The 13,179-nt window shown below is 46.9% G+C and overlaps 1 long non-coding RNA gene across 1 annotated transcript; it reads right to left on the bottom strand.

Moving 5' to 3' along the window:
* Positions 1-1,877: 1,877 nt before the first annotated feature.
* Positions 1,878-7,449, bottom strand: LOC129133609 (uncharacterized). The gene is made up of 6 exons (XR_008536018.2): positions 7,294-7,449; positions 5,313-5,377; positions 4,633-4,696; positions 3,892-3,967; positions 2,988-3,109; positions 1,878-2,564 (listed from the first exon to the last, which is right to left on the bottom strand). It is a non-coding gene; the product is annotated as an uncharacterized LOC129133609 (long non-coding RNA).
* Between the last annotated feature and the right edge of the window lie 5,730 nt (positions 7,450-13,179).

The raw sequence follows: 13,179 nt of genomic DNA, 5'->3' as shown, positions 1-13,179 counted from the left end.
CACCCACCTGCTCCTGCACCGCAGTGGGGCTCCCTCTCCTGGGCACCTTGGTGTGCCTCCAACGGCATCAGAGCCCCGAGTCTTCACCCCCCCCCCTTTTCCTGACCCCCAAAGAAGGCTCAGAACGAATCCGACTGCCCTGGACAGCAGCGCAGCGCTTCCCCCAAGCCCTTCCCACACGTGCATGACCCCAGCAAGGGATTCTGCTGCAACAAGAAAGGGGGGGCAGCCCCCAGAAGGGTTGAGGTTCCTGCCCAGCCTCGCTGTCACGGGCCAGGGGCAGCGAGAGAGGGAGCGGCACAGACGGCGGGGACGGCACGGCACAGAGCGGGGGCCGCTCTCAGCGCGATGCCGGCAAAGCCGCAGCTCCGGCGCTGTCGGCCGGGGTGCTTGAGCGGCACGGGGGGATCCGCCGAGAGCCTCCGGCCCCGCGCGGGGACTCTTGCAAGGGCCGAGGGGCGCCGGGCTCCGGCCCTCGGGGCTTTATTCTCCGGCACCCCGAGCTCCGCGGCTGCGGGGCAAAGAAGGAAAGGGGGCACGGGAAGAGAGGAGCGAGAGCAGGGCATGAGAAAGGGCGGCGAGGGAGGTCGGGCTGTGGAGGAAAGCGGGACGGGAAGGGAAAGCCCGGGACGGGGGTACAGGGAGGCTGGGCAGAGGAAGGAGAGAGGGGGAACAGAAGGGAGTAGCGGGCTAGGGACAGGACAGGAAGGAGCCTGGTTTGTGGGGGGAGAGGGAATGGGGGAAAGGGAGCGAGAGAAGGCGAATACGGGGAGAAGGAAGGAGGGCTAGAGAGAGGGACAGGCGGGGAAGCCTCCCAGAGCCCCGGCTGCACCCCGAGCCCGGCCCGGCGCCTCACCCTGCCCGGGATGCTGCGCTCGGCGGAGCTCGGCTCGCTCCGGACACACTCGGCTTGAGTCGGCTCTTCGGCTAAACTCAGCTATTGTCGCCTAAACTCGGCTCTTGTCGCCTGCATTCGCCTCTTCGGCCGAGCTCGGCTCGCTTCGGCCCAACTCCCAGCCGCTCTGTGCCTTCGGCGCGCCTCGGCTCCGCTCGCCTCGGCTCGGCTCCCTGACGGCGGGCAAGCGCCGCCGCCTCACGTTCAGCTCGCCCGGCTCGGGGCTCTCCCGCTGCTGCGTCCCGCGGGCGGCCCGGCCATCGCGCGGACACGACCGGGAGCGCGGGCTCGGGCAGGAGCTCATTAGGCTGTGACCGCACTGGCGCTAATTAGCGCGCACGAGAGCAGCAGGCTCGCTTCGCTTCAGGCAGCCTCGGAAGCCTCGCCTCGGTTCGCTCGAGGCCGTCAGGTTCGGCCGCTCTCGCCTTGCTTCGGCCGAGCTCGTGCGATTCCCCCGAAGGCGGCGTCGTTCGGTTGTGTTTTTAGAAATATCTTTCTCTACTGATTGTATCTTTCTATAGTTAGATTTATATTTCTAGAATACTTCTATTAATCCAAATAAAAACCCCATCTCTAACCAAATAAATACAAGAAAACACCTTCTTTTAAATTATATCGAAATATTTTATACTTTGTATAGTTATATTCACATTTATATTTATAGTTTCTTTTGATGCAATCTATTAATAATCATATATAATATCTATAAAATTCTAGACATGTATTTAAATTATTATTGATATTATGTATCATATCTACTGCTGCAACTGATTTTTTCTTCTAGTTTTAAACTTTATCTGTATGTATTTATGATATATTTCTAGACTTAGATTTCTACCTTCATATTCTTTGTATTTATAATTTTTACAATCAAAACCCTGCCTATTGACAAGTAAAAAAACCCGCTTTATTTAACGATTAAAAAAATATTTTTATATTTAAAATTTTCATATTTCTATTTATAATTTGTTCTCTAGTACATGATAACATACCTGCTCCTGCACCACAGTGGGGCTCCCTCTCCTGGGCACCTCGGGGTGCCCCCAACAGCATCAGAGCCCCGAGTCTTCACCCCCCTTTTCCTCTAGTTAGAAACTTCACTGGAACTTTTTTCTGGAAACAAAGACATGACCTAAATCCTCTCCCCATGTCCTAGACAGATAGATGTTCAGTTCTTAGTTGACTGGGCAGCAGTTTCTTAAATAGAATGATAAACAATATGGCAACGTTTTAGCTACAAGCAAATAGGCAAATCTGAACAAGGTCCTGGTGGCCAGCCACTGCAGTTATTTTGAAGCAATTTTTTAAACAATCAAATACTGATACCACAAAAAATAAAGCAAAAAGCTGACTACTGGCTAAGAAAGAAGGAAAAATTAACTTTTGACGACAACAACAACATTCCAAGGACAGAGGCTTTTTTCCAATCTCATACCTTATTACTATCTCTCTTGGGAATTCTCATCGTGGATCCCAAAAGGAATAAATACCTCAGAGTGTCCTAAAGCACAAAGTAGCTACCTACAAGTGAAGGTGGCTACTTTCAGTGCAGACACAGCTGATGACAACTGTAGCACAGTTCTATGCTGCACAGTGATAATACTGTCTCCTCTTCTCCAGCAGCTGACTCTCTCCTGCCATGGTTTCTGTAAATGCATCAGAGCACGACCTTAAACACAAACAGGCAAGAAAACACCATCAGAAGTCTTTCATTAAGCAGTACAAGAAGGGTTCCAATCAGAGACCAACAGAATTTCAAGGAAGCAGTATGCAATTAAACTACCTCAGACTTGTTCAAGTATCCGGCAGGTAGATGGAACCAAAATGGAACCATTCAGAAATGACAAAGAAAACCTCCCCAAGTATTTATACAGGAGTCCTTAATGTCAGAAATGTGATGACAGGTTATGTTCAGATAAGATGAAGGTTTATTTTGATGTATAAATAAACTTCTCTCATGGTCCTTTGCCAAAAAATATAACCTACAAGTGAACACCTACACCTGCCTAAAAAGACCTAACGAGCCCCTGGCAGCCACCAGCATCAAAGCACAGTGGATGTTTCTAATACAGGGTAAGGATAACAATATCACCTTTTGTTCTCTCCAGTTTGTTTCCTCTGCAGTCATATTTGCTTCTTATGATTTTTACAGTCTCTGTATCTTCTCGGACAGCGCTGAGTCTGACGACCAGGATACGAGAGTCTTTCCCTGCCCTACGGAGAGAACCAGGAAAAAAAGTTAAAAAAAGAACAGGGCAGTTTGAAGTTAATACTTCCGATGAGAAGCAGCACCTGACAAACAGAGCAACAGTGAACAAAGCGTGATACCTCCCTGGGGACAGAAGACTTACAAACTCTCCAGGATTTACAATTCTAGTAACCAAGCCCTTCAGCACAGCAGCCAAGTGTCCCATTAGGTGGTGCTGCACCAAAGAATGATCCGAGAGGTTCCAAAGAGTGAAATGCACGTTATTTTCCAAAGACATAAAATCTTGCAAAATAACAAAACTACAATAGATATAAACTACAGGGCAAGAGTACAAGTGTTAACTTTAGGAGCTGGAACCATCCAGGTGAGCAACTGCTAACTGGATCCTCAACAGAGTTTGAGGAACCCTTCAGGATACAGAAGGGTTTTCCCCAGAAATTTCACAGGCTGAGTTTTGATAGAAGTACACTTGCCAGATGCTCAGAAACGTCACCCATTCTCCGGGTGTCTTGAGAGAGCTGCGAATGGCTCTCACGTAGTTTGAGCTGGTTCTGTAAGGTCTCAGGGTGAATTTCACCAGATGCAACCAAATTGAGCAACACCCAGTGGGACAGAGGGAACCCAAAGCTTGTTTTACCCAAAGCTTGGGTAAGCAGAGCTCCAGCAAATACTGAGGAAACAGACGTAACAGGGTAACAAATAATAAACCTACTTTTTTTTTTTTTAATATTGCTTTTGTTTTTTTTTCAGATGAGCAAAACAATTAAGGAGAAGGTGGAAAACTCACCATTACTGAACATTTCATCACCTGTAAGCTGACCATCCTTAGCATAGAGGACTCCAAATTTAAAATTCACCGATCCCTGGAAAATAAAACCAGATATTGTATGATAAACAGTTAAAGAGATCACGTAAGAATTTGTTTCCTCCAAGGACTTTCACGTATGTACGTATCTTTGTATACATCCTACGCATTAGAATGTACATTTTACACCATCTCCCAATACATAACAATTTACCTTTAAACTTTGATAGTATAGCATCAAATCATTAACTTAAGTTGTTGCTCTATTATTGTTAAGTTGGTGCTTAAAGTTATTTTTGCTGTCATGTTCAAAAAAACATTACTTATTTTTACTGTAGTGAGCAATTGATTTCCAAGTCATCATAAGCCCATCAAAATACAAAGCTGTATTCACCGGACGGGTCTGTGAGCTAGAAGTAATTAGGGTTATACTTACCTCTTGCTCTTCCAGAACCAATAAATGCTGTCAACAAAACCAGTATCTTTAGCCCCCTCCTATTAAAGATTCTACAAGGATGATGGTTTTATTTGTGTTTAGAAGTTTGGATTTGAAATGGCCAGTTCAATGGATAAATACAGTTTAAGTAGTATTACATTATTATGATTATTATGATTATTATCTGCTACTGGAAGAGACAAACCAGTAGTATCTATACTTAATTACTTCTATTTCCAGAAAATAATAAAGAAAAAGAACCAAACAAAAAAAAAGTCACTTCCTACCTTTTGTATCTCAGGATGAAAAATGTCTCTTGGGCTCTTCTCCAATTTATCAAGACTCATAGCACTGAAATGCAAATGAACGAGTGCTTTGTAGGAGGGCAAGTGCACATTTCAACCCCGAACCACCAACCGATTGCAGTTACAGCGCTTACAAAATGAATTGTTCCGAGAGCCTCTGGTAAATGGAATGGTTTGTGCAACTGCCATTTCTTTCCCAAAATACTAACTTCCAACACTTCCTAAACTTAGTTTGCATTTTAAAAACAGAAGTTAGGGAGACTCTGTGTGGAGATCAGGTTTAAATTAATTTCCTTCTAAAGCACAGGGCTCTGTTCCATCACCCTTCACTTTGGCTCCACACAGAATCACAGGGAGCATTTTAGGAGGGCTCAAGAACCAATTCTATTTCTCTCTTTTTCTAGTTCTCTCTCTTCCTAAACAATTCAAGGGAAGTCAAATGAGAAATGACAAGTTCAGCATCAAATTCACACTTTTTCCCTTTGTCTGGTCAAGAACAGGCTTTAAAACCACTTCTTGCTGCCTTCAACGATTAAGACTTGCAAAACCATTTTTACATGTTTTATAGATTTATCATAAAAACCACAGAACGCAAGCTCTGAATTACAGGAAAAGGTAGACAGGCAAATATCTAAACTGATGGGTTATTTGTAAATACATACCTTAACAGAGATTGCACTGAGAATGGTTTTGTGGGACTCTAAGGGAGACAGATTTTCTGAGTACCCTGTAAACAAGAAAAGCTAGGATATATTACAGAACATACCCACTTTTTCTGCATATTCAAATAGGATTATCAATAAAAACATTTCAGTTAAAAAAAGAAGGAAGAAAACCAAGGTAATTTTACTCAGCTATATTTACTGCCGATTTAGGGGAAAAAAAAAAAAGTCATGGGTGCTGCAAAGAAAAAAAAAGTGAACCATAAATGCCTACAGTAGAACTTTAAAACAATTGCTTGGATAAAAGCAGCTCATGGAACATGAAGTAGAAAATAAGCGAAACCAGTATCAGACCTGCCTGTTTTCTTACCATTGCACAAGAAAATCCGACAAGCAGTATAAAGTCACTGCCTAAAACCGATCCTAGGATGTAACCAAGAACAATTGAGGCATTTGCTAATCTAAACGGAAACCTTTTCTGGACCCTAGTGTCAAATCACAAGTTTTGTCTTTCAGAAGCTCGAGGCTGGAGAGCATTTCCCCTGGGGGTCGGGAAGGTAGGGGCACAAGGGGGTGAGTTTGCAGATCGCACCTGTGCCATCAGAAGGATCCAGCCCGTGTGCTTCTTGCGCTCGCCATTCTCCTGGCCATCGCTGTGTTTTACTGCTCAGCGCCGCTCCATCTGTTTGCGTGGAAGAAAGAGCCACGAGCACTAAGGCAGTCAGCAGCCGTGCCATTCCAGCGATATCGAGCGCTCTCTGCTCGCAAGGCTGAACACGCTGCGGAGCCGCCTCCGCAGCCGCTCGTCCGCCCCCGCCCGCAGCAGCGGCAGCAGCCCGAGGGAGACGGCTGCAGCTCGGCGGCTCCCGCGCCTCCGCCAGCCCGAAGGCAGCCGCCCCACAGTGACCGCGGCAGCGCCCAGCGCCGCTCGCCTGGGGCGGCTCCTGCAGCTCCCGGCCCGCGGCAGCAAAGCACCGCCTCGCGCTCCGCCATCGGCGGGCGGCAGCGCGCCCCACCCGAGCTGAGCCCCCGCCACCGGTACCGCTGAGCGAGGCCGAGGCACCGGGCGGACGCCCCTTCCGCGCTGCTCAGCTCCGTGCGGGCGGCCGGACTGAGGCTTCGCCCCTCCAGCGTGGCTGCTGCGGCTCCGTCCCGCGCGGGAGAGGCACCGGGAGCTCCCCGCGCACAACCCCCTCCGCCGGTGCGCGGCCGCCTCGGCCCGCCAGCCATTCATATGGCGCGTCGGCCGTTGCGTCAGACGCCGCGCTTTACGGCCGCAGGGCCTGCCGGGAGTTTTAGTCTCGGGCTGACAGCCACCGCTCCGTTTTCCGCCGCCGGGAGCTGCGGTCCCGCCAGGGGATCAAACAGCTCCTTCGCTCCTGGGCGAGGGAGGACCTTAGGCAGCACCGCCCCTCCCGAATGTCCTTTCTTTTCCACTCCAACTCTTTTTTTCACTCTGTTTTTCACCCCCTTTTCCACTCTCACTCTTCCTTTTTCACTCTCACCCTTTTCCTTTTTCACTTTTCTTTCTTCCTTTCTCTTCCTTCTTTTCTTTCTCTCTCTCTTTCTTTCTCTCTCTCTCTTTCTCTCTTTCTTCCTTTCCCTGTATTTCTAATCTTGGCTTTCCATTCTAGCTTTAGAATAAAAAAGCAGCAGTAGAAACGTTCAGGCTACATGGGAGTGCGAAAAACCCCAAAACGGTAATGATTTTCGGAAAACTATTTCCTTCATGGGAGCCTGAAATTTTCTACAGCTGCAGGTGACATAGAGCTTTTATTTCTTCTGCTATATGGTTTATACTTTATACTCTATTTTTACAGCGCCCCCTGCCGCCTGCACCGGCGCACTGCAGGCAGAGTGCCGCCTAATGACGTCACCTCGTCGACACGGCGCCCCGCCCCGGACACGCCCCCAGCGCCCCAGGAAAGACCCCAAGGCGTAGCCGTTTTGACAGCTGCCTGATCAAAATGCCGACACCCACCTCGAGCCCTAGAAACAATTTCCCGCGACGCCGAACCCTGCAGGCGAACTGCAATGCCATCACCGCAATTGAAACGCCACAGAAAATCTCGTCGGGGCCGCGCCGGCGTCGGTGTTCCGTGCAGGCATTCCGGATAGACCGCTGGGGGTCCTCCATTTTTCCCGCCCTTTTGACCGCCCTTTTGAGAATGTCAAACAAAGTCCGCCACGTGCCACTCCCAAGAGGGCGGCCTCTCGGTAGCCTGTCGGTGGCGGGCTGCAGTACCGCGCTCTGCCCACAAGGCGGCAGCACTGCCACCCAACCCAGCCGGGGGCGCCACCCCATCAGACAGTAATTAAGGTCTGACCATTGTGGTACTGTGCTGGACAGAGTAAATTAGTGACTGAAGCTTAAATACGAAAGAGGGCTGATTCTTGAATGTGCAGCAAATGAAAGATCAGGGACATAATATGGGAAAGCTTGATGTGCTGATGGAGTTCGTCCTTGCGACAGCTTTCAAACTGAGACAGGACAGTACCTTATAAAATTCCTGCCCTTAAACTACCATTCACAGTAACATTCGAATGGAAGGAGTTTCCAACAATTTTCTATTCCTTCTTGCTAAACAACATGCAGCACTCTGTGGAAATTCTAGACCAAGATCCGGAGATGTTTTCTGTACTGGCACAATTACTCCTTGCAAGTTATACTGGAAAAGAATTTTCCTAAAATACAGGTGACAAGAGAGGCAGAAGACAGAGATACGGAGCTCTCCGAAGCTAAGCGCCAGTCCGGGGTGTCCTTCAGCGGAAGCCACCCTCCGGAGCGCACCATGACCGACACAATGCTCTGTGCGGAGAGAAGCCGCTTCCAAACCTCAGGGAGACAGAGAGAGCCACAGCTTCCGAAAGTCAAAGACAGAAGCTGCACAACTCTGGGATTGTGTGAGCAGCTTTCAAAGTTATAGAAAACAGTGCCTTACCACTCTCCTGCCATTTCAATTCACCTGAATTTTGGAAAAGGAGGAGTTTTGGACAACTTTCTTTTGCTTCTTACTAAACAATCTACAGAACCCCGGGCAACATCTAGAACAACATCCGGGATGTTATCTCTACTGGCATAGTTTCTCCTTCTGAGATAGTGGAAGAGATTTTTGCTAAGATGCAAGCCACCAGAGATGCAGAAGAAGGAGATAAGGGGCTCTCTGAAGCTAAGTGACAGTCCCGGATGTCTTCCGGCGCTCCGGGGCACACCACGACCAGGACAATGCTCTGTGCGAGAAGAAGCCCCTTCTTCGCCTTCAGCAGACGGAAAGAGTGGCAGTTTCCGAAAGGAAAAGAACCAAGCCGCACAACACTGGGATTCTTTGCACACATATCAAACTAATAGAAAACAGTACCTTAGCACTGTCTTGCCTTTTCCATTCACATAATATTCGAATAGAGTGAGTTCTGGAAAATTATCTTTTACTTCTTATTAAAACATTGCAGTCCTCCATGCAACATCTAGAACAAGATCGGAGATGTTTTCTGTACTGGCTACAGTTTCTCCTTGCAAGACAAAGTGCATAAGTTTTATCTGAGTGTTAGGCCACAAGAGCCGAATGAGATGGAGATTAGGGGCTCTCAAAAGCTAAGCGCTGGTCCCGGGCGTCTTTGGTCACAAGCCGCTCTGCGGAGCTCACTGCGCCCGGCACAATGCTCACTGTACGGAGAAGCCACTTCTTCACCTCGGGGAGACGAAGAGAGCGGCTGCTTTCGAAAGGTGAAGAACCAAGTCGCACCACAAAGGCATGTTGTGGGCAGCTTTCAAACATAAAGAAAACAGTACTTTACCACTCTCCTGCTTTTTCCATTCAAGTTACTTTTGGAAAAGAAGGGGTTTTGAACAATTTTTTTGCTTCTAACTAAAAAATCTACAGATGCTCGGGCAACTTCTAGAACAACAACCGGGATGTTATCTGTACTGGCATAGTTTCTCCTTCTGAGATAGTGGAAAAGATTTTTGCTAAGATACAGGCCACCAGAGACGCAGAAGAGGGAGATATGGAGCTCTTGGAAGCTAAGAGATTGTCCCAGGTGTCTACCGGCAGAAGCCGCGCTCCGGAGAACACCACGACCAGGACCACGCTCTATGCGCAAATAAGCTGGTTCTTTGTCTCTGGGAGACAGAGAGAGCGGCAGCTTCCGAAAGATGAAGAACAAAACCCCACCACAACGGCAAGGTGTGGGCAGCTTTCAAACAGAGAGAAAACAGTACCTTACCACTCTCCTGCCTTTTCCACTCACATTAATAATCGACTACAAGGAATTTTGGACAACTATCTTTTGCTGCTTTCAAACCAGTCTGCAGACCTCCGTGCAACTTCTAGAACAAGATCCGGGATGTTTTCTTTACTGGCACGGGTTCTCCTTGCAAGACATAGTGGAAAAAGCTTTTTACTAAGATGTAGGTGACAAGTGAGGCAGAAGACGGCAATAAGAAGGTCTCCGAAGCTAAACGCTGGTCCCAGGCGTCTTTCAGCACAAACCACTCTTCAGAGCTCACCGCTACTGGCACAATGCGCTCTCTGCGCGAAGGAGCCGCTTCTTCACCTCCGGGAGACAGCGCGGCAGCGTCCGAAAGGCAAAGAACGAAGATGCACAACACCGGCATTCTGTCTGCAGCTTTCAGATTTATAGAAAGAAGTACTTTACCACTCTCCTGGCCTTTCCATTCTCATTCTATCAATAGGAGTTTTGGACAACTATCTTTTGCTTCTTGCTAAACACTCTGCAGACCTCCGTGTAAATTCTGGAGCAAGAACAGAGAGCTTCTTGTTACGTGCAGTGTTTCTCCTTGCAAGATATGTTGGAAAATCTTTTTGGTGTATGTTAGGCGACAAGAGCTGAAGAAGACAGCGATACGGAGCTCTCCAAAGCTAACAATCCGCACTCCGGACCTCACCGGGACCAGCACAATGCTCTGTTCACAAGGAAGCCGCTTCATTGCCTCCCGGAGACAAAGAGAGCGGCAGCTTCCGAAAGGCAAAAAACCAAGCCGCACAACACCAGCATAGTGTGACAGCTTTCAAACTGAGAGAAAACAGTAATTTACGACTGTTTTGCCTTTTCCATACACATGATATTAGAAAAGAAGTGGTCTTGGACAACTATCTTTTGCTTGTTGCTAAACACTCTGCCGACCTCTGTGCAAAATCTAGAAGAAAATCAGGGATATTTTCTCTTCTGGCACAGTTTCTCCTTGCAAGATATGGTGGAAAAGCTTTTTGCTAAGTGTTAGGCAAAAAGAGCCGAAGAAGACAGACACAGAGAGCTCTCCGAACTAAGCGCCTGTCCCGGGCCTCTTTCAGCACAAGCCGCTCTCTGAAACGCACCAGGACCGACACAATGCTCTGTCCGCGAAGAAGCCACTTCTTTGCCTCCGGGAGACGGAGAGAGTGGCAGCTTCCAAAAGGCCAAGATCCAAGCCGCACAACACGGGGATTTTGTGTGCAGCTTTCAACTAAGAAGAAACAGTATACCTCACCACTCTCTTGCCTTTTCCATTCACATTAATATTCGACTACAAGGAATTTTGGACAACTATCTTTTGCTTCTTTCAAACCAGTCTGCAGACCTCCGTGCAACTTCTAGAACAAGATCCGGGATGTTTTCTTTATTGGCACGGTTTCTCCTGGTGAGTCCTAGTGGAAAATCTTTTTGCTAAGATGCAGTCCCCCAGAGATGCTGAAGACGGAGATACAGAGCTCTCCTTATCTAAGGGCTGGTCCTGGGCGTCTCTCGGCAGAAGCCGCGCTCCGATGTGCCCCACGACTGGCACAATGCTCTGTGCGGACAGAAGTCCCTTCTTCGCCTCCGCATAACTGAAAAAAGAAGGACAAGCTTAAACCTTAATTGTCTCAATTGTTTAGTGGTTTGGGCCTTTCAGCCCGGTTAATAGTGCCATTCGTTACGGCAGTTGTCGCTGCTGGGCAACTTTGATTACGCCAAATAAGTTGGGATGCTGGATGGTCAAACAACTAAAGGTAAGTTCAGCAGTTTTAAATCAGTTGTTCAGTGACGTAGATACCATTAGTCATGGCACCCTGCAAAAGTAAACTCCTATCGATTTATCATTGTTAGCACATGGGCACGAGTGTGAGGATTTTGAAGGAATGTGTTGTATGAACATGTATGAACACATGAACATTTCACCATTCTGCAGTCATTCACAGGAAACTCAAACTACGAGAAGATAATATGAAGAAAATGATTGGGAATGGGTGGGGTATGCATGAATGGTTGGAGTGATGGAAAAGAACTGGATTTTTGAAAGATCTCGTAAAGGAAGCTTTATTATTACTAGGAGTCATTATTATATTGCTTTGTGTTATTCCATGCATAACGAAAATGGAGAGCCTCTTGGAAGAAAATACGGTGGAAATGGTCTGGCTGGTGCAAGAAGAAAAAGGGGGAATTGTAGCAATGTACCTGAACTGCTTAGACTACAGGGTGTACAAGCCATCCAACTTGGAACCGTTCTTATCAAAATTTTCTTCGGGCCCTCTGGAATTCATCAAGGTTACTAAGACATAAGCCATGCTAAAATAAGAAAGAGAAGTTGAGAAACCAAATTCAAAGACCACAAAAACTGGATAACAAGGGGCAGCAAAGCACCTGGACTGTAACCAAACACATCTTCTGAGAAGTGCACGCAGAATGCGTGGACAAGACAAAGGCACCAATAAGAAATGCGGGCCTAGAGTGTGCAGAGATTTAGAATGTGTGAGTGCATCATATCAACAATCAATGGCTTCTGCTTAATCCTCTTGCTCCGTTGTCCAGGAGTCCTGAATTTCCCACAAGGGACACTTACTTAAAGTGTTCCGATTTTCATGATAGAGTTACTGTCTAAACGATGAATAATGGGAATACTTCTTTCAAATCCTTCACTTACTGCATCTGTATGTCTCACCTTTTCCTGATTGTACTGATGGCTATACATTAGTTATGACTAAAAGGGAATGAGTTTTGAAGATCTATTGCAAGGAAATAAAATGGTAGCTCTGCTTCCATTTCCATTGTCTAAGAAGAACTCCAATTTGTTTTGGACTTTTCATAGACCTCTGACTAGATTAGCATTTGTTTTTGATTGACCCCATTAATTTTAGGCTACTATGCTTGACCAATGAATAGAAAGGGGAAAGTCACACAGCTTAGGTGGTTCCCTTTTCAGCAACTTCTCAGTAGTAGGGACATTTCTGTCCACAAGTTTGTTACTTCAGCTAGCAGATTATGCTCACTCCAAAAGAAGGTGAGAAGTTTCCTTCCCTGAATTGTCTAATAATTCTTCCTGCTTCTTGGTGACTCTTTTATATGACTGGATTCTGCATTACTGGAGTTTGTTACAAAAAGTTGGAATAAATTGCATGCATCCGCTCTTGGGGGAAACAGAGTATTTCGCCAATAGCATCTAGGCTTTTATCAACCTGAGAGTGAACGGACCGGACACTTAAAACAGTAAATACTGCTGGTTCCAATTCCATTTTTATACTAGTCAAACCAAATGGTAAACCTGCACCAATAGGGAGGGACATTGGACTTTCTTTTTTTTTAGAGAAAAGCTAATGAAAAAGTTTCACCAGAATCAGAGCAGGCTGTAAAATAAGAAAAGCATCATGAAAAGAGGCCAATCCTATCCTTTTAGTATTGCTAGTTGTGATTGGATATGAATGAAATGTGTCAACTCTGTGTTCCTGGGTATCACATCAATAACAGGTACATCAGCTGCTGTAGTTCTCTCCTAAAGCTAAGAACACAATCTAAAGAATTGTGATTCCATGGTCACAATTCACCCTGTGATGCTGACAGGTGAAAAAGGAGTGGAAGGTGCATGGGTAAATTAGCTTGGATGGCTTATCTAAAT

This window comes from Agelaius phoeniceus, chromosome W (assembly GCF_051311805.1).
Source record: "Agelaius phoeniceus isolate bAgePho1 chromosome W, bAgePho1.hap1, whole genome shotgun sequence".
NCBI lineage: Eukaryota > Metazoa > Chordata > Aves > Passeriformes > Icteridae > Agelaius > Agelaius phoeniceus.
This window is presented reverse-complemented; position numbering and strand designations above follow the sequence as displayed.